Here is a 22,396-nt window from a genome sequence, read left to right as displayed (position 1 = left end):
GAACTAAACTCACTCACTCACTCACTCACTCACTCACTCACTCACTCACTCACTCACTCACTCACTCACTTGTCTTCTGATCATCATTCCAGAGACATTTTAGAAGAGTTTTTTACTCTGAGCATGAGCAGGGGATCAACCAATGTTCAAGGATTGGTCTACCCTACATGATCATCAGGATTGCTTGATGTTAACCAAGGATCAACTTCATTTGGTCCCAGGCCACAACCTGTCCAGGTTTCCTCTAACTATCTACGATGTCTTCTTTAGCCAAAACCTGGACAGCTCTTCAGGATAAAGGCAACAATATGTTAAGGAACAACAGTGGTGTCAACAATGCAAGGACAACACCAGAGCTTTGTCCTCCTTCATGGTTCTCTTTAATAACTATCCACAATCTGCTGTCCATGAAGGATGTTATGGAAATCAGATGGTCCCACTACCTGAAGGATTCAGGGCCTAGATTTTCTAAGCTCTCTTAGCGCTAAGATTGTCGTAAGTCCCATACAATAACATTAATTTATGACTATCTTAGTGATAAGAGAGCTTCGAAAATCTAGGCCCAGACCAGTTGTACTGGCTCAGCAACTAATTGTCAGATCACCAACAGGATATGACATCACACGGCAGTTGATATCATGGTGTTTTGTTTGATTGGCTTTTTAGAAGCTTCTTTATTTCTATGATGCATATAGCTTCTTATAACATTTTCAAACAAGAGTAAAGCAATACAGCACAGAACTGGCTTTTATCCATATAACATGGATTAAGTTATCATCATCATCACATCATGATGTGTACATACAGAAAAGCCTATATAGAATCTGAGCGCGTAGCAGCTATCTGTAAAACATCAACTGTACTGACAACTGTTGAACAGTTTCCAAAATCCTATACACTCCCCTCTTTTTCAAGGATAGAAGTGGTATGAGATATGAAGATTTTTCTGTCTTCATGTTGTTCTCTCTTTACAACAAGAGTCATTCAGCTTTTTTGATATGGGATGAATATGGGGATGCCAAATTGACTCTTCGTGGGCCATGGGTAATACTGTGGCTTATGCAGCTTGAAGAACACCACCAAACTGATTTGAAATCAGTCGTTGAAATCTTCTTGTTACTACTCGCCTGTGGAAGACTGTACTAGTGTAATACCACTAGACACACAACATCATAACGCTTCGCAGTTATGACATCACAATGCTTGACTTGACGGAAAGCTGAAAGTCATCACGTTATGGGCAATTTGAACCAATTTATGTTAGAAAAGTCAACAGAATACTAAACTCTCTTCTATGAAATACCATTTTTATTAAATTTCTGAAAGATTTAGATTCAAACTTTTATCATAATCTCACTGACTGGACTTCCATCTCTGGGGGACGAAAAAGTTTATCTGGTTAGGAACTAATCTTCAGAAACCCATGTTTGTCATAAACTGTGCTTAATGAGATCAGGAGTTCACACTCTCGAACTTGGTTAATGATGTCATCATACACCATTTGTGTAGACTGATATCCTCGTGATGTCCTTTACTTTATTGTCTTGTCCAGACTTGCTTATTAACACACTGCCATCACATGACTGGAATATTTATCAAGGTGGTGTTTAGCAACAAACAAACAGGAGCAAAACCCAAAGATCCAATGCCTGTTACACAAGGATAAACTGGATGTGTTCTGATAGTACCTTATTTGTCATACACCTCATGGGATGATTTAATTTATTTATGATTAATATGATGAATATATTAATACATATATTAAAAGATTTCACTGTGTTTCACAGGCATCCATAGAGAGTTCAACAATGCATAATTTATTACTATGTCAAGTTACATCATTCCTTGCTAGGGAACCAGCAAATGGAGGAAACGCAGTATCACTTTCATGTCATGTAGTCAAGTAAACATTATAGTCATTCTCAGTCAAACCATGGCATACTTTTATCATTATCAGTGGATATATTGCATCATAAACCTCAGTTGTGCAGGTGCACAGTGTTTTTCTTGGAAAGGGAATGTTTGGTTGCTCCCCACTGAGACTATGTATTGTAATCAGTGGACTTTGATAAACATTGGCATCTCATCAAATGAAACTCTCAATAATTATTTTGTAACTTGTCTATCAGAAAAAAAAATCTCTTCATCTGGCGTTTGATATAAAACCATGACTGTAAGTAGTTTTCTGTGCACACTGCTTTATTCAACTGTATTATGTTGTGAACTAAAGTTTCTGGAAGCAACTTAAAGAAAAATTTCAAAACACTCAGATCCATACCCATTCAACCAGGTAAATTAAGGTAATACATTGATACATTAGCACTGCAACTTGCATCCAGAATTGTCAACTCCCAGATTATTACTCCCACTTCTAAATGAAAAGAAGGCATGATACTGAAACATAATTGATTTGGTTTTCTGTTAGAATAAAGGATGTTTATACATTTTATTCACCATTCATTATAATGATAAAATGATGCCTTGTTTTCATTTTCACATAGTTGTAAAGTTCTTTCCTCAGCCAAATTGTTTTCGTATTTTATCAAATTTTCTAATCTCTGTTTGGGGCTTTTTGTCAGTCTCATTAATCAACTGAAAGTAAAACCTGATGCGTTGCTGGTTTGTTGTCAAGCACAAAACCACTAGAAGGTTCTGTATTGAACATTGCAATTATAGTTTAAAGATCACATATACTATACTAACCAAATTTACAGATGTAGGGGGTACAAATACATAAATCATTTATTGACATCATTATAAATGAAATCTTGCCACTAAAACTATTCATTTCAATATTTAATTACCTTAAATCAATATTTTGGACAACAAGGCACAATTCTTTCCCCGAATGAAATTTCAGCCAATCAGAGGGGTGCACCTCCATGATGTAATGTGTACCAAAAGGATTTGCAAATGCAAATGCAAAATTTTTTAGGGTATTACTCTTTATTCCGAAATTGCAAATAGCATATTTTAAAAATAACCCACATCCGTCTAACTGGGCATTCGGTTGGATGCAATTGATAGAACATCCAAGAAAGTATGTTTATTTGTAAAATTGGGCAGAAAGTATGAATAGCTGTTGAAAACAATAGCTCAAACTATAGATGGCAATTCAAGGTTATTCAGCCAGGTATGACAATGGACAGTGGACTCACATGGCATGAAATGCACATGCTGCCTACATGAACAAGGGGTCATCTCAAGGATTTTCATTTGTTGATAGTTTTATGCTGATATATATAATGGTGTGTGATACCCATAGAAAGTTCAACTTTCTTGTTTAATGTCTTGGCATGAAAACCTGAAGATCGACAGGACTGGATAACATTTGTAAATTGTTATGACATGCTGTTTACTTCCCCAATTTAATTCCCCTGAAGGATTATCTCATCTTAGTTGATATCGCTATTCCTTATAAGCCCGACCCCAAAAACTGTCTGCGACACTCATAATGGTGTTGCTTTTGAGACAACCCCTTGAACTGTTGCTGGTAGTGAGACACCATGGTTTTAACCTACACCTCTTATAATTTCAGAATCGAAAAGTTATTATTTTGTATGTCTGATGTCTCTTTTAACGAAGTCTAGTTTCAAACTGGGCATTTAAATATCCCATACTCATTTACATAAAGTTATGGTCTCTTCCAAAAAAGGTCACATAGCTCATTTCTGTACTAATCTGTCCTCAATCATGTTTTACATTTCCTATCTCCCTACCTCTGAAACTGTAGTTAGACCAAACATACATTAACAGATAAAGTTGTGTAAAACCCAAGTCACTCCATTTGCCTTGAACACAGTACATAAAGAGTACTAGGATATGGCATGAATCACAATTGCTAGCTGTTGTATTCAACAAGGACCAGTTTTCAACAAGCAAACCTTCAATAGAGAAGTAGATAAGAGACATATGTGTTCCAGAGCAGATGGGCATGAGCTATGAAACAAAATGTTGTGTATTCAAGAGTGAGTGGGTGAATTTAGTTTTAGCTTTTAGCAATATTCCACCAATATCACCAAGGGGAAATGAGCCTCACACATTGGTGTATTGAAGAACCTTATCATATTCATTATCTTTCATTTCAGGGCACTATGTTCTGACCACGCAGAAACGTCCGTATCCGGTCCTCAAAAGCCACTGTCTAGGATCCTCGGGCCCAATGTGTACTGTCCGATTCTATGCTGTGTTATACTTTACAGCAGAACCCGAAGTGCTTGACATTGTTGTGATAAACTCCTGCAGTGACAACATCAAAGTTGAGACTTCATATAGGCTGAAGAAGAAAATCCGAGGTGGATATGGCCTGAAGTGAGTGGACATATTTCAAGATCATTTGTTTAAAGAAAGAAAGTATAACAATGAAATGTGAAGAATAAAATGTAGAGAATGTGCTCACTGGGAATATGTAGATAATATATACCAGAGAAATATGGAGAATATACTCACTGGGAGTGGGTAGATAACCTATGCCAATTATGTAATATAGAGAATATGCACATTAGAAATGTGTGGATAACATATATACCTAAAAATGTAGAGAATATTCTCAATCCGGAAATGTAGATAATGTATACCAAAGAAATGTAAAGAATATGATAACTGAGAATGTGTAAATAACATATGCCAAAGAAATAAATAGAGTATGCTCAGTGGAAATGTGTATATAGCATACACCACAAAAATGTGGAGAGTATTCTCAGTCGGGATGTGTAGATAAAATATACCGTCATGCCCTGTTTATCTCAAACTCAGATATCCGGAAAATTCGCTTTCCGAACAAAAATTCCTTAAAACGAATTCAGAACGTTGTAAAATTACTCTTATTCAGAAATCTGGTTTCCATAACTGGACAGTCATTTTCACATAAAAAACGCTAAATGATATGCATTTTTGTCTCATGTATCCGCATTGCCTGGCACTTGTCAGTATACCATTTGCAGTTGTGTGCCCCAACATGAAAGAAAAGAAGAAGTACCTGTAATTATATAATTAGCAAGGTGACACTGAGTTAATTCTGAGGTGTGTCAATTTGCGAATTGAGAATATGCGAATGACGAAATGTTAATTGAAAAAGCACATACTTTGGGTATCACAGAATTCGCTTATTCTCGTGGCTGGTTAACACGTTTGAAGTCTAGACATAGTGTATTGAGCAGGAAATGTGAAGGTGAAGCAGCAAGTGCTTGTTGGTGTGTTGATCAATCAACAAAGATTTCATCCGAGGCCTATTATGTTTGTTTCTGTGTACATTTATTTGTACATGTACAGGTGGTCTGTTGTTCAGATATCCGGAAATTCGTTTATTACGATGATTTCAAGAAAATCACAAGTGTTCAGATAAATGGGGCACAACCTCTACCAAAGAAATGTAGACAATGTGCTCACTGGGAATGTGTAGATAACATATACCAAAGAAATATAAAGAATATGCTCACTGGGGATGTACAGATAACATATGCCCCAAAAATGTAGAGAATATTCTCAATCAGGATGTGTAGATAACATATGCCAAAGAAATATAGAGAATATACTCACTGGAAATGTGTGGATAACATATAGCAAAGTTATTGATATAGGGAATATTCTCAGTCAGGATGTGTAGATTAGATGTATCAATGTAATGTACAGACTATTTTCAATAGGGATTTTGGGCGATGCGACATGTGAATGCAATGTACAATTATAGGCTACCCAAGTATGTGCAGATATGATATGTCATTGTAATTTATAGAATATTCTCAGTGAGTATGTGTAGCTGAGTATTAATGTATCAATGTGGGGATTTGTAGATACAATATATCAATGTAACAATCAGAATATGCTTCTGTGTGGATATGTTGATGCAATATATCAATTTTATACACAGAATATGCTCAGTGGGGATGTAAACATTAGACAGATAAAGAAAATTTACCCAGTGGGCACATGATATATAACAAACATCATGCAGGGTGATAAGTCATGTTCTATCATGTATACAATGTGGTGACAAATCAGTATGTAGAGAAGATGTTCAATGGACATGTAATATACATATATAACAAACATGCAGGGTGATAAGTCATGTTCTATCATGTATACAATGTGGTGACAAATCAGTATGTAGAGAAGATGTTCAATGGACATGTAATATACATATATAACAAACATGCAGGGTGATAAGTCATGTTCTATCATGTATACAATGTGGTGACAAATCAGTATGTAGAGAAGATGTTCAATGGAGATGTAATATACATATATAACAAACATGCAGGGTGATAAGTCATGTTCTATCATGTATACAATGTGGTGACAAATCAGTATGTAGAGAAGATGTTCAGTGGACATGTAATATACATATATAACAAACATGCAGGGTGATAAGTCATGTTCTGTCATGTATACAATGTGGTAACAAATCAGTATGTAGAGAAGATGTTCAATGGAGATGTAATATACATATATAACAAACATGCAGGGTGATAAGTCATGTTCTATCATGTATACAATGTGGTGACAAATCAGTATGTAGAGAAGATGTTCAGTGGACATGTAATATACATATATAACAAACATGCAGGGTGATAAGTCATGTTCTATCATGTATACAATGTGGTGACAAATCAGTATGTAGAGAAGATGTTCAATGGACATGTAATATACATATATAACAAACATGCAGGGTGATAAGTCATGTTCTATCATGTATACAATGTGGTGACAAATCAGTATGTAGAGAAGATGTTCAATGGACATGTAATATACATATATAACAAACATGCAGGGTGATAAGTCATGTTCTATCATGTATACAATGTGGTGACAAATCAGTATGTAGAGAAGATGTTCAATGGAGATGTAATATACATATATAACAAACATGCAGGGTGATAAGTCATGTTCTATCATGTATACAATGTGGTGACAAATCAGTATGTAGAGAAGATGTTCAGTGGACATGTAATATACATATATAACAAACATGCAGGGTGATAAGTCATGTTCTGTCATGTATACAATGTGGTGACAAATCAGTATGTAGAGAAGATGTTCAATGGAGATGTAATATACATATATAACAAACATGCAGGGTGATAAGTCATGTTCTATCATGTATACAATGTGGTGACAAATCAGTATGTAGAGAAGATGTTCAGTGGACATGTAATATACATATATAACAAACATGCAGGGTGATAAGTCATGTTCTATCATGTATACAATGTGGTGACAAATCAGTATGTAGAGAAGATGTTCAATGGACATGTAATATACATATATAACAAACATGCAGGGTGATAAGTCATGTTCTATCATGTATACAATGTGGTGACAAATCAGTATGTAGAGAAGATGTTCAGTGGACATGTAATATACATATATAACAAACATGCAGGGTGATAAGTCATGTTCTATCATGTATACAATGTGGTGACAAATCAGTATATACAGAAGATGTTCAATGGAGATGTAATATACATATATAACAAACATGCAGGGTGATAAGTCATGTTCTATCATGTATACAATGTGGTGACAAATCAGTATGTAGAGAAGATGTTCAGTGGACATGTAATATACATATATAACAAACATGCAGGGTGATAAGTCATGTTCTATGATGAATTGACAAATCAGTATATACAGAAGATGTTCAATGGAGATGTAGTGCACATATGCAACATAAAATATAGTCATAAAAGCTGCGGATAGAAACTGACAAAGAACACTTTAGAGTTTGTTACTTTGGTCAATGAAAATGTTATTTGAACATAGGTTAGCAGGTCAGTAAACCAATTCAACCCTTTCACACTAATTTCACTCCTCGCAGGCTTTCAGGTCATGTCCATAAATTCAGTGTTGTCCAACTCTTCATGTTTATTCAGTAAAAATCTACAATTGCATCTGCTACACACTGAAAACAGGGAATTACTGGAGATAAAAGACAGGGCTAATATAAGGTAGTGGGCCATTACAGGCTATAGACTCTTGTGTACCTACTAGATTTGGTTATTGATTTTCCTGTTCGCGTTACCAAAGATTGTGCCTATGCATCTTTGCCTCTTGCTGATCAAATACCTTCGTCATTTGGTAAAAGTTGACTTTAAACTTAGACTTCTTTGTGCTGGCATTACGAAGCTCTCAGGACAGACTCTCGACGTTTTAGTGATGATCAGAGTATTATGGATCCCTTACAAAAATCATGGACATTTGAACAAATCTATTGCTCAAAGTTTAGGAACTGTCTCACTCTGTAATGACCATTTTTGTAGACATGTGTGAGTGGGTGAAGTTAAACAATATTAGAAGAGTGACACTGAGAAGTTCCATCACATTTTGTATTATTGTTGGGAATCCAAGCCAAGTGGTATGATACACTAGATGACCATGTCCACGTCACATACACATTTGTTAGCACCACTCTAACTTAGGAATCTTACCACTACAATCAACTCTAGTGATGACCTGGTGATTGATGTCATGAGCCCTGATCCAATAATGTAGTATTGTTTGACTCTTAAGTTTTCATAAATAGACACAGCACATGAAAAATAAAAAAAATAAGTGCCCTCTTTTTAGTTGAGGATCAATATGTTTCAATGTTTCAGATGGGCATACTATACGGTGCACATTGGAGAGAAGAAACACCCTTTTCGAATAGGAATACTTGCCAATCTTACATTGAATTCTTCATATGCGGCCATCGATGGACTAGAGCTGAACAACTGTCAACCAGGTATGTTACCCTATACCTATAACACGGCAACACTGTGCCATTAACCCATGAAGGTCCCTGGGTAGAACAGGCCTTCAGCAACCCATGCTTGCCACAAAAGGCGGCTGTGCTTGTCGTAAGAGGTGACTAACGGGATTGAGTGGTCAGACTCACTGACTTGGTTGACACATGTCATCGGTTCCCAATTTCACAGATCGATGCTCATGTTGTTGATCACTGGATTGTCTGGTCCAGACTCGATTATTTACAGAAAAGACTTTCTTTCTTTTTGTTTGATGATTAAAATACAGTCATCTTTCACAATAACGTGCTTCGCGATACTGCAGATTTGGTTAAACCACGTGGTTCCCATACAAAAGTTGAACTGCGATCACACCCCTTCATGAAATCGAAAATAACTCATCAACAAATCGGCTGTTGCACTCTGGTAAATAATGTTAACTAGCAAAATTCAAATAAAGTGACAGTGTTTATTGTACATATCCATTGTGTTTCAGATGTTTAAAACATGCAGGGTTTTCTCAGTAATAGTCATACCAACATTGTAGTGGTAACATGACAGACAAGACCAGGCCCCCTTGAGTAACTGAAGGAATCATGGAAAATTTGAAGGAATTGCATCTCAAATGTAAACAAATGCAGTCCACTCGCGAAACAATTGCAGTGATATTGGTAGTTTAGCGGTAATAACATAAACACAGCGCACCTATCGGAAGCAATGTCGGTAATACTTGTAACACGCTTGGCCATCTTCGGAGATTTCTCAGCTCCGTTCCGTGATTTGTCGGTCACGTCCTGAAACTCACATATCAAAACATGGCGTCACTAGAAGGAGCACCTGTCTGGATGAGTTTTGTTTTTAGTTTCTACTGTTTTCATTTTTATAATTATCCATCTTTGACCACCGGTGATGAATGCATTTAGGTATGAGGTGTTGTCAGAGTTATAGATTATTTTTTAAGGAAAAGAGCGTCATAAGTCATGCCCCTGGAGGTTGTTTATGTCTGAACGTCGGAAGTCTCTGGGGGCATGACTTATGACGGTGACTTGTCAAACGGTCTCCTACGTAAAATGTATCAAGACAGGTAATGGCCTGTGTTCATTGTTATGTTAAATATGTTGGCAGAAAACATGCATTATATACTAACCTGATAGCAGAATATAATATATATGTTACAATAACTGCTTAATACATGAAATATTCTGATCATTGAATAGAAGTTCTTTCATGTAATACTATTTGTTAATATTATCTGATTGTTTTTACCTAAGTCACTGGTACATTGGACCAAATCATCTGTGAACAGCTGATCGTGATTTCTGGCTTAGTTGTATAACAGGCAGCATAACAGGAACAACAATCATATTATCATGTCTTTTTGACTGCAAGTTTCTCGTACATATATATGTTTTCATTTTCAAAGTTTGTCTATTTCCACCTTCAACGATTCGATATAGTTTTGACTGGGCACAGTACAGGAAATAGCAGTTTTGTTATGTCCTTGGAAAACACGATTTTACTTGGCCTTTGTTCAACAATATGTAATAGATACTATAATGCAGATGTCTAATAACGCTTGCTGTCATCTGTGGACCCCTTGTTACGGCAAGGGATGACTGTATATACATACTTATTTTCCCTTCTTAGATTTTCTTGGAAATACTTGTGTCATCAGTTGTGTCAAACATAGCACTCAAAGTTTAGCAACATTCATAAAGTCTCTGTATAAGCTTAATTACCCATATTTCATTTCTGAATAAACACTAAAAATGCTGGCAGAATTTGATTAAATACTTTTGAATGGTTTTGTTCTGATCTTGAGGTGTTTTATAGTTGATGTTAGAATTAAAGATCTCAGCATCGTGATGTATATCTTATTGCCACCCTTGTATCGGGATTCGTGTCACGTCGCAGATTCAATGCATGATACTTTGGAAATATGTCGTCGTGTGTAAAACTTTAGTATCGTCATGTATCGCATCACAGGTTGTGAGCCAGTACCAACACTATTAACAAGTACCCGAAGATTCTTGCCTTGATTTTGTACCAGTGTGTACATGATCCAGATCAATACGTATGACTAGCTGAGACAGAGAGGGTCTAAACAGGTGCCAGGTGACCGTAATAGCTAATTCACAATCTCCAGAATAGTCTTCTTGTTGTAGAGCCTAGAGCAGCTGTCTGGAGAGCGAAAGGTCATTGGTTGTATCCTCCAGCTCCAAAATATCAAAAGATGTTAATAGATGGTACTTCTTGTTTTCCTGCCTGGCATGTGACATTAGGCAGATAATACGACTTGGAATGACTAGTGAACAAAATCTGTGTCTCATTAACATCCATGTTAAATATGACATGGCCTCAGGTATCTGAGTGAGCAATGTAAAATCAAGATTTGTACTAGCAGCAGTGCATGTTGGTTGTCTCACCTAACAACCACTGTAATTAGCTCTCAAAGCAAGAATTCTGGGATGGAGGGGGTTGCATTCCCTTTCTTTTGATATTTTGATTACAAAGTATATTAAATGGTACTTTATTACATCTGCTCTTTGGATATACTGATTTGTTGGGGACAGTCTAGAATAGTGATTATTCTTAACATTGCTTTTTTCAATGGGAAGTAGGTAGGTAGGTGATGCAAAGACTTTTTACATTTCTTGTGCCTCAAGATGTAGATGTGTACTGTCTGCATGACTACAGGTATTTAGGTATTTATCAAGTGAATACAGAAGTGGACATACCTAGAAATCTTTTTCAAACTGTGTATTTTTAACAATAAAGTTCTGTGTGTGGGGATGTTTGGTAGTTAGTGAGACAAAAATATTATAAGCTAATTTATTATGTCACTACATATTTATGTTAATGATCAGCCTGAAGTTTTTTACAGAGCCAGGCAAGAGGTCCAAATTCCAAATAAAAATGCACTTTAGCTTCATGCTCTTTTATCTTGAAGGCAAACTGCAATGGTTTGTGTATCATCAGTGAAATTATTCATAACTTCTTGAAAACAACTCTTAAGCCTGCATTCCTCCAGGGGAAAATTCTGAGCTGTTCCATGATGTTAACCTGACAACTAATCAGAACCATGTTTGTCGATGATCAGAATGAGTGACAAAGATTTAGTTTATCCTCAAAAGTCTCAGCTTGAAATAGAAACCCATTACCTACTTTACATAAGTAATAGGACATATTCCCCCAAGAGAAAAAAATATGAATCCACTGATTTGTTTACGCCTTGTATTTCTTTAATTTTGTTATTTTGTTGCATAATGCATTGTTGCATGGAAGGTTGTTTTTGTTTATGACAGATTTTATGAGGTGATAGTTGTGATGCAAATTGCTCCACTGATGTGATGTGACATTGCTCAATTAAAGTATATCTAAAAGATGTGTCTCTCCAAACTTGTCGTAAAATCTGAACTTTATGTCATTTTCTGAACTGATTTGTTTTAATTTCAGATACAAATGAGACTAAGACTTGTCGGCCAGATCAGTTCCAGTGTGAAAGTTCTGTTTGTATCAATAGAGACCGGCTGTGCAACTTGAAAAATGATTGTGGATGCGGTGAAGACGAGACCCATGCTTTGTGTGGTGGGTACGAACATGGGCACCAGGGTTACAAGGGCAATGCTTTGGGGTGAGGAGCATTGCATGGGGGTGAGGGGCAATACATGGAGGTGAAGGGCAATACATGGAGGTGAAGGGCGCCTCATGCAGTGGATGTGAGTGAGGGGCAATCATCTGAAAGTTGTCATTCATCACTTTTGAGTAAAAGATAATCACATGGATCAGGTGGTGATGATTTTGGATTGGCTGAGGGCAACTCATCCATCCAATATCAAAAGGACAATTCTCATGATCTTAGCTGGTAGATTATCTAATCCAGGCTCAATTATTTACAGAATGCAGTCAAGATAACCAGACTTGTTACTCAGTGTGATGTTAGAAATTAATACAAACAGCTCCCCATATTCTAACATACCTTACAGAATCCATCACAATGAGCAATCTAAATAGTGATTTTATGGCCCATCAACAGGTCTGCTGTGAATATTCATGCAAATGCTTCTTGAGTAAATGAGACGCCACTTGTAGAAACATTCCTGCAGTATAACAGAGATGTGCAGATAGTACTGTAGTAGTAAATGTTATACATAAAGTAAGTTAAACTCAGACCTTCTGCAAGATAAGCAAACACCTTACCCACAACACTTCATAACTGGATCTGTTATCATCGTCAGCCGTTGTGATTGTACATACACAAAACCAGTGATGAAAGTGATTTTAATTAAAAAACACTGCAGGGCAGTCACCAAGATATCAAGTTTGTCATTTGAAATTGAGTGTGGATTTTGTCCAGTGAATGTCCTTACAAGTTGAGTAAGATAATGAGCGGTTTCAAAAAGCATTTTGCTCCCACTGATTCATTGAGAATGATAATGTCTTTTGAATTCTTTCACTTCATATTTTGTAATGCTTTTGCAAGCTGTACAAGTTCATATAATTTATCCTTACACCAGGATGTGTGACTTATGAAGACAAGTAATTTATAATGGGATGTGTGATATGTGAGGGCAAGGAATTTATAATGGGATGTGTGATCTCTGAAGACATGAAATTTATAATGGGATGTGTAATCTGAGAGGACAAGGAATGTGTGATAATGTGTGATCTGAGAGGACAAGGATATGTTGTGGATTTGTGTGATCTGAGAGGACAAAGACATGTTTAGGAATGTGTAATCAGTGAGGGGAAGGATGTGTTGTGGGTTGTGTAACCTGTGAGTACAAGGATGTGTTGTGGGATGTGTCCTCAGTGAGGGCAAGGATGTGTTGTGGGATGTGTTTTCAGGGAGGAAAAGGACATGTTGTGGGATGTGTTTTCAGTGAGGACAAGGATGTGTTGTGGGATGTGTGATCTGTGAGGAAAAGGATGTGTTGTGGGAGGTGTGATCTGTGAGGAAAAGGACATGTTGTGGGATGTGTTTTCAGGGAGGAAAAGGACATGTTGTGGGATGTGTCCTCAGTGAGGGCAAGGATGTGTTATGGGATGTGTTTTCAGGGAGGAAAAGGACATGTTGTGGGATGTGTCCTCAGTGAGGGCAAGGATGTGTTGTGGGATGTGTGATCTGTGAGGGCAAGGATGTGTTGTGGGATGTGTTTTCAGGGAGGAAAAGGACATGTTGTGGGATGTGTCCTCAGTGAGGGCAAGGATGTGTTATGGGATGTGTCCTCAGTGAGGGCAAGGATGTGTTGTGGGATGTGTTTTCAGGGAGGAAAAGGACATGTTGTGGGATGTGTCCTCAGTGAGGGCAAGGATGTGTTGTGGGATGTGTTTTCAGGGAGGAAAAGGACATGTTGTGGGATGTGTCCTCAGTGAGGGCAAGGATGTGTTGTGGGATGTGTTTTCAGGGAGGAAAAGGACATGTTGTGGGATGTGTCCTCAGTGAGGGCATGGATGTGTTGTGGGATGTGTCCTCAGTGAGGGCAAGGATGTGTTGTGGGATGTGTTTTCAGGGAGGAAAAGGACATGTTGTGGGAGGTGTCTTCAGTGAGAACAAGGATGTGTGGGAGTATGCATGATCCATGAAGACAAGGATACACAGAGGAATATGTTGGACAATGCGTGGGAATGTTTTATGGCTCAAACTGCCATACCGACAGATCAGATCACTTAAATGTCTTTTGTAATCAAATTTATTGTCGATTTGTCTTTTTTTCACGATGCTAGGAATCCTTTATTGTGTGACCAAGACAAATCAATAGTTCACAAAGCATTCCAATTGTAGTGAGTGTTGTCCCTATTACTAGCTATTCTGATATTTAAAGACACAAATAACATTTTATCCTGAACCTTGGGTCTTTGCTGTTCAACCAAGAATGTATAGAAAGGTTTCATGATCTTGTGTTTTTACTAACCGGCAACAATTTATAATGTTTTAAAGTGAAGTTACATGAGGATGGCCTTTTGAATGAATAAAGGAAATGTTATGAATATATAAAGCCGTGCCACATCATCTGACCCTGTGCTGACATCTTGAGGATGAGCAGTTTTTCCTATAAGTCTAAGATTATTTCATGGTGCAAGAGGAACATCAATTTTGGAAAAGACCATTATGTCATTGATCCATTTGTTGAAACCATCCATAATTACATGCTGTAGTAAATAGCTATCACTCTGTCCAGTGATACATTACAGCTTGTTGACAGGATTAACCTATTTGATCATGTGTACAAGACGTAAAATCTCAGATCAGAAAGTCAGATATCACCACATGATTGGAAATATGGCTCTTGTAATCCAAGCTGGGACTGACAATCCTGACAACCTTAGTCATGGTATCCTAGTATGTAGAAAGACCATACCTACTGCTGATAGGGGAGTATGTACCAGGGCTTGGAATCACCACTGCCTAGGATTAGGTCTGTGGTTCAGATTCGATCCTGCCTAATATTACATGATCTGTGGTTCAGATCTTATCCTGCCTAGGATTAGAAGGTCTGTTATTCAGATTCTATCCTGCCTAGGATTAGAAGGTCTGTGGTTCTGATCCTATCCTGCCTAGGATTAGAAGGTCTGTGGTTCAGGTCTTCTCCTGCGTAGGATTAGAAGGTCTGTGGCTCAGATCTTATCCTGCCTAGTATTAGAAGATCTGTGGTTCAGATCGTATCCTGCCTAGGATTAGAAGATCTGTTATTCAGATTCTGTCCTGCCTAGGATTAGAAGGTGCGTGGTTTCAATACTATCCTGCCTAGGATTAGAAGATCTGTGGTTCAGATCTTATCCTACCTAAGATTAGAAAGTCTGTGGTTCAGATTCTATCCTGCCTAAGATTAAAAGGTCTGTGGTTCAGATAGTATCCTGCATGGATTAGAAGGCCTGTGGTTTATATTATATCCTGCATTGGCTTAGGTCTGTGGTTCCGATCCTTTCCTGCCTAGGATTAGAGAGTCTGTGGTTTTGACCCTGCTTCTGGTTAGAAGGTATTTGGTTCAGATCCTGTCCTGCCTAGGATTAGGTGTGTGGTTCAAATCCTATCTTGCCTAGGATTTGGCCCGTGAATCAACAAACACGTATCAGTTTTTCTGTAATCCTTCATATAACTTCTTATATTTCTTTCCTTTGATAGGTATTGTTTCACACAACACAGCAATAATAGTGCTGTCAAAACCTGTCAGAATTATAATCCATAGAAAGCAATTTGATGCTTTCTGAGTTGGAGTTTTGTTTCCCTTTAAGCATAAACAAAGCCATAAAGTGGGGATAAGCCTACAGAATCATCAATTACTTGATAAATGATAGCCAAAACTTGGTTTATAAATGGTTGAGCATTGGTTTATGGGATTCACAAATACATCTACAATAAAACATTATGTCGTAATATAGTAAAAAAAAGTCATAATATGATAAATTGTTGACATCCTTAAAGTATCCTTCCTTTTTACCTATCAACTATTGAAATACCAGTCAAACAGAACTAGTTCATCTATTTGAGAAACAAATGGTTGCACATGGACCTATGTAAAGATACAAATAATTGTTTATAAATCTGTGTAAGACAGAATGCCTTGCCATTTCAGCGAACACTCCTAAGGAAGCAAAGAGTTCCTTTGAAAACTGTACACTCGAGGATGGGAGCTGCTGGTGGTACACTGTCGACACTGGCAATGGCTTCAACTGGAATCTACAAACACACAATGAAGGTCAGCTGCTAGTTATTAGTTCACATTATTTTCTTCAATAAGTTTATCAAAGCGATTCTTATAAGAACTGTGGGTGGAATTCCATGCAGAGATTATCATCTATTCCAGACAAAACATGGTTGTATTTTTCTGGTTGCAGTTGATTACATGATTGAAAGTTATGTTGCTTACAACAGTTGAATAAGAGATTGCAATTTGGGGAGAATGTAAGCAGTAATGATTTTTTTTCAGACCACTACGTTAACGTAGATACAAGCAAAAGTCATTCAGGAGAATCTGCTATTCTGGAGAGTGTCACGTTTGCTCCACCACCAATCAGAAGCAAGGGGAAGTGTCAGGTAACGACGAATTTACTTTATGATCTTAGTTCCTATGAATTTTAGCTTCAAACTACTCCAGTGCGATTACACTGCAAATTCTATGTTTGAAGAAAATGTTTAGGAATGTGGATAAATAGACAAAGACATATTTTCATTGATTAAGTATATTTTTGCCTAAAAGAGACGACAACAAGAACCTAATGCTGATAGTTTAGAGTAGACAGTTTAGTTTGAGGTTTGTGAAATAATGGCTTCCCTCTTAGTATATTAGTGTCATATTTTGTTTCTCAGAAGACATTGTGACTACTAGTGTTATGGTCAAACTACTAACCATTGATCTATCTGCAGCACTTTGGGATCGGCATCATCTGACCTTACATCCTGTTTTGATGAAACTATCTTCCCAATACTTTTTTAGAAGGTTCTGTTATTTAATTGTTTGAGTGGCATATACTAATCAGACATTGTTACATGTCTGGCTTCCAATCACTATCCTTTGTGTACTAACTGGCTTCGTCAGCTTATTGCATCACCAATCATGGCATTATGTTGCTCCCTTTGTTAAATGTGTTTTCTTTGTATATTATTTTATGTCATTGTTATAATTAGTATATATGTACATGTCCTTCATTTCATGCATCACTCCTGCTTGACAACAGTACAAGAATCTGTATCGAAACATCGCACTCACGCAGTAGAGAAGTTGTTATCCATAACAATTTGTCCGATTTGGTCCTGTTACCAAAACACATTCTCGTTGGACAGGCTACGTCAACCTAATGTGAATACAACACAAATAATAAAAGTTGTTGTGGGTTAATGGTCATGAGCATGGCGGTTCTTGGAGGATCCCTAACTTAATATAACTATGACAGCGGAGTTAAATTGGGCGACTACGGAGTAGACACCAGCAGCAGCCACAGCAGCGTAAGGTATTGGCAAACGAAGTTGCAGCAGCAGCAAAATGATAGATAGAGAAATACTTCCGCTGAGAAGCAGGAATTTATTGATATGCCAAAATAGTCTCCACCACTGATAAGTGGAGGGAAAATAAGATCCAACTGAAGTAGGACCCCTAAATTTAGAACAGTACATAACGTTTTATTCATAAGTATTTACAGAGGGGTTGAAATGTTTGACATTTTATAAGTAAAATATAGACAACGAGGCAAGCTAGGGTGCGAAGGGAGGGGATTTAGCAGGATGATGTTTACCGTTATTCACTAAATGTAATTATTGCCACCACAATTTTATGTCAAAAATAATATTTTTCTCCAAGCATTTGTTTATTGTCAATCTGTCTATATGTAATACTTTTGTGACATCATAACATTGACTGATTTGAAATTTGAACAAATTTCATTTTTCACATGGGAATTCTCTAATCCAAGGGAGATTACCTAAACTAAAAATCTGATCAGTTTACAAAATAGCTTAGCATTATATGTCCCTGTGTTGTCAACATAAGATAAGATCTCTGAAGTGTTGTGCTGAAGCAGGGTGACATATATTCCGTTGCTGCAGTATTTGATCCAAACACTCTAATGCTAGAATCTGTGACTCCGTCAAGCAAGTGTGAGATTATCTGATGTATTGAAGCACCTGTAAAATCTGTTCAGTTGTCCTATGTTGTAAATACAGTGATGTTTTTAGTCTTTGAAATGACATGGGGAAACATATAGAATGGTGGATTAATTTAGGAGATAAACATTGATGTTTATTGACATTGTAAATACAAAAATAAACCAAAATGCCCACATCGGTTTTACTGTCTACTCATTTACATCGAATATGAGTACAGCAGTTACATGTCACCAAGTGGACATTTCAGCTGGTTCCCATGGTAGCATCTGGAAGTGCTCCTTTATGATGTTATTCCAACTTTACGTCAAGTATGATTGAATTATGTCACCACTGCTGACAGCGCAACTCTACAATTGTGTGCAAAGGTTCAACGTGCCTTGCAATTTCCGGGAATCAAATACCATTCCATTATGATTTTCAACCAATCAGATTAAAGAACATAGTGACTTTTCATTTCCTATGTTTTCACAAAATTGAATTATTTGGAAGGTTTTACAATTTCCACCTAACATAAAAATACTTTCAAAGTAATAGACAGGAAGTGATAAGTGACAAATTAATAGATAAGTAACCCTGTGTAGCGTATTGATAAGTCAAGACCAGTTTTCTGTTATTCACACAGTGTAGTTCACATGAACAAGTGTGCACATGTACGTGCCGGATGTTGCTGAATGTAGCTGCCTGCTTGCAGACCACATGGCTGCAGACTGTACTTAATTTGGAGTTAATAATGGAATACGCTGTTAAAGAAAACAGCTGTTTGTCGTTGCTGCCAAGTTCATCACACCCACTTTCTTAATAACATTGTGTGATACTCATTTTTATTTCTGCTTCAAACTGTCTTTCTGATTTTTGATTTGAAGCAAATCTTACTCTGTTTCTTACATTGAATTTTGCTTTCTTACCCTGCACCTTACATGTTACTTGATATCTTAATCAACACTTTGCACTTTACTTCAAACTTTACACAGCACTTTCCCATCCCCTATGCAAGACATTACTCAATACTTTACATAGCACTTTACTTTGCCCTTTATTCAAGACCTTATTCCACCCCTTACTTTATTCTTTATATAACACCTTACTCTGCCTCTTATTCAGTACCTTACTTTACACAATACCTTACTCAACCCCTTACTTTACTCTTTATATACTGAGTCAAAAAAGAAACTTCATATTCTTTCTTCAGAGCATTATGAAAGAACGAGAGATGGTAAGATGGTTAAATTGTATTTCATTGCTGAGATCTGTGTGATGTGCTCGATACACTAACAGTGCCACAATCAGTTCCATCAGGCTAAAACGCCGTTCCAAAACATGGGTATACAGAATGTCAAGTCACAAAAATAAAAATTCGAAATTTCTCAGTTCAATATTGTGTATGACCACCCCACGCATTTACCATTGCCAAACACCATCTCTTCATCGACTGCCTGATGCTTGTGAACACGTTGGGGGTTCTTCACCATTGCTCTTGCAAGGCATCACCAAATTCCTGAAAATTCTGAGGTTGGTTCCTAAGACCAAGAAGCCTTCTCCCAAGTGCATCCCAAATGTGCTTTATTGGATTAAGGTCAGGGGGCCTCAATGGCCAGTCCATGATGTTGATTCCAGTGTTTTGAAGGAAATTTGTGTCAACATCGCGGTGCGCAGCCAATCATTATCATGCTGGAACTGTAGACCTGGACCATGAGCCCCCGTGAAAGGAATGAGTTGAAGGGTGAGTACCTGGTCATTGTAAGCTGTGAGGTTTCCACTGATGACCAGACGTCGGGAACAGTTGTTCCCACAGAAAACATTGGGCATACCATTCACGGTGTCGTCTCCAGACTCTATGCTTGCCATCTGAGGGTAAACCTGGATTCATCACTAAAGACGACTCAATTCCAGTCTCTCTGGGTCCATCGGAGGTGACGTTGGGCCCACAGCAGATGTTGACGTTGATGAAACGGCATCAGTATTGGCCCTCAATATGGACGTCGAGAATGGAGGTTGGCAACCACCTACTAATTTCGAATGGTCTGTTAGGACAGTCGACCTCTAAACAACTCAGCCCTTGTTCGTGTAGCCGACAGAAATCTGTCACATAGGTGACGTAGGATGATTTGACAGTCTTCTGCTCGTGACGTCACACGTGGACAGCCCAACCTTGGGTGATCAGAAGTGGTGCCAGTTTGTTGTAGACGACCTCGCAAGTCATACATAGTATGACGGCAGCATCCCATTGCTCTTGCGACGACAATAACTGATCTTCCAGCTTGCAACATGCCAATGGCATGTTCATGTTGCACATTTGACATTTAAAGTACCGTTAGAACTGTGGTTTAAAACTTCTTTTTTTTCAATTCTTGAGGCCAATGCAACGCGTGCAAATGAAGAAAACTTCAATGTGAATATCATGTGATCAACTGCACGTGCAAAACCTGATTTGGCACTATCGTCATTTGAACGACGAATGGTTGGGTTTGAGTGGGTTTTGCTAACGTTTTTCTAGAGTGGAAATATAGGGATCCCATTTCGGATACCTAGATGTATCATCAGAGAAAAATTATTAATTATTTTTAAAAAATTACATTTTGTGAAGTTTCTTTCACACCTTACTCTAACCATCATTCAGTGCCTTACTTTACACAACACCTACTCCAACCCTTACTTTACTCTTAGACAAGCCCTTACTCTACCCCATACAGTACTTTCTATATAACACCTTACTCCAACTCTTGTTCAGTACCTGACTTTACACAACTCCATACCTTACTTTACTCTTTACACAACCCGTTACTCCACTGTGTACTCAGTACCTTACTTTACCGAACACTGTACTTCACCCCTTACTCAGTACTTTACTTTATACAACTCTACCCCTTACTCAGTACTTCATTTTACACAACACCTTACTCCACCCCTTACTCAATACCTTACTTTACACAACATCTTACTTAACCTGTTGCCTTATTCTTTACCCCACCCCTTACTTTATTCTTTACACAATGCCTTACTCTACTCCTTATTCAGTACCTTACTTGACACTCTTCATACAACACCTTACTCCACCCCTTATTCAATACCGTAATTTACACAATACCTTACTATTAGTATTTTATTTGCAAAACTGAAGGGAAACAGTAGCATGACACTTTGTCGACAACAAAGTACTAAACATATTCATTTGAATGAGGACCACATTGTGCAGAATTGCAAGCCTGAGACTGAGAAGCATGAACACAGGTTTGAGGCTTACGGTACTACAACCAGGGGTTGATGCGCTACATCCTGATATCAAATTTTTAATATTAAACTCATAGTGACCAAAAACATTATTGACCAAAGTCTGTTCATCCCCCAGTGACGCCACCTATGACTGCCATTATTGGATGCTATGACTGCAATTTTGTTCTCCAAGTGACCATTCTTGGGCACTTTTGTAGCTCATACGCGAGTTTTGTTTCCTTTTCATATGATTAATTTTCCATTACAGTGCATCTGCTTCAGGTTTAGAGAATATTGTTGAAGTTTTGGAATTTATTTTCCTATTTTGGTGATTTTTTGTTCTGTTTTGGTGTATAGGAGTTCAGTTTTGATGATTTGTTCACTGTTTGTATGCGAGGCCTTTGTAAAATAACACTCACATAGTACAATATTCATGGTCTTGCTAATGATTAGAATGTCTGTCAAAGTTATATATGTGTTTCTTGCAGAATTTGTTTATTTGGCCATTTCATATGTCATGAATTTGCAATCTGAAAGAAAAGAGGCTGCGCGCAGTGTATGAAATATCGGCTGCCCAGTGGCCCGCTGCTTGCTAGTTACATGGCAGGCTTACAGCTTTGTTATGTAGCCGACCCTGTGCACCAATACATTTTCCAAGGGAGTATATTTGTCTGTGTCATTGACTACGGGAAATGTTTAAAAAGTAATATACAGTTGTGGTAACTAGATGATGTCTATATAGTTCCTGATCAAACAAACTGTAACTTCCACAGATCAACCTACTCATTTATCAAACACTAAATGTTACTGGTCTAGAGAATGCTTGCAGCCAATGAATAATGTTGGTCTTTTCTGATAA

Source organism: Haliotis asinina, chromosome 8 (assembly GCF_037392515.1).
Source record: "Haliotis asinina isolate JCU_RB_2024 chromosome 8, JCU_Hal_asi_v2, whole genome shotgun sequence".
Classification (NCBI taxonomy): domain Eukaryota; kingdom Metazoa; phylum Mollusca; class Gastropoda; order Lepetellida; family Haliotidae; genus Haliotis; species Haliotis asinina.
Note: the sequence above shows the minus strand (reverse complement) of the source record.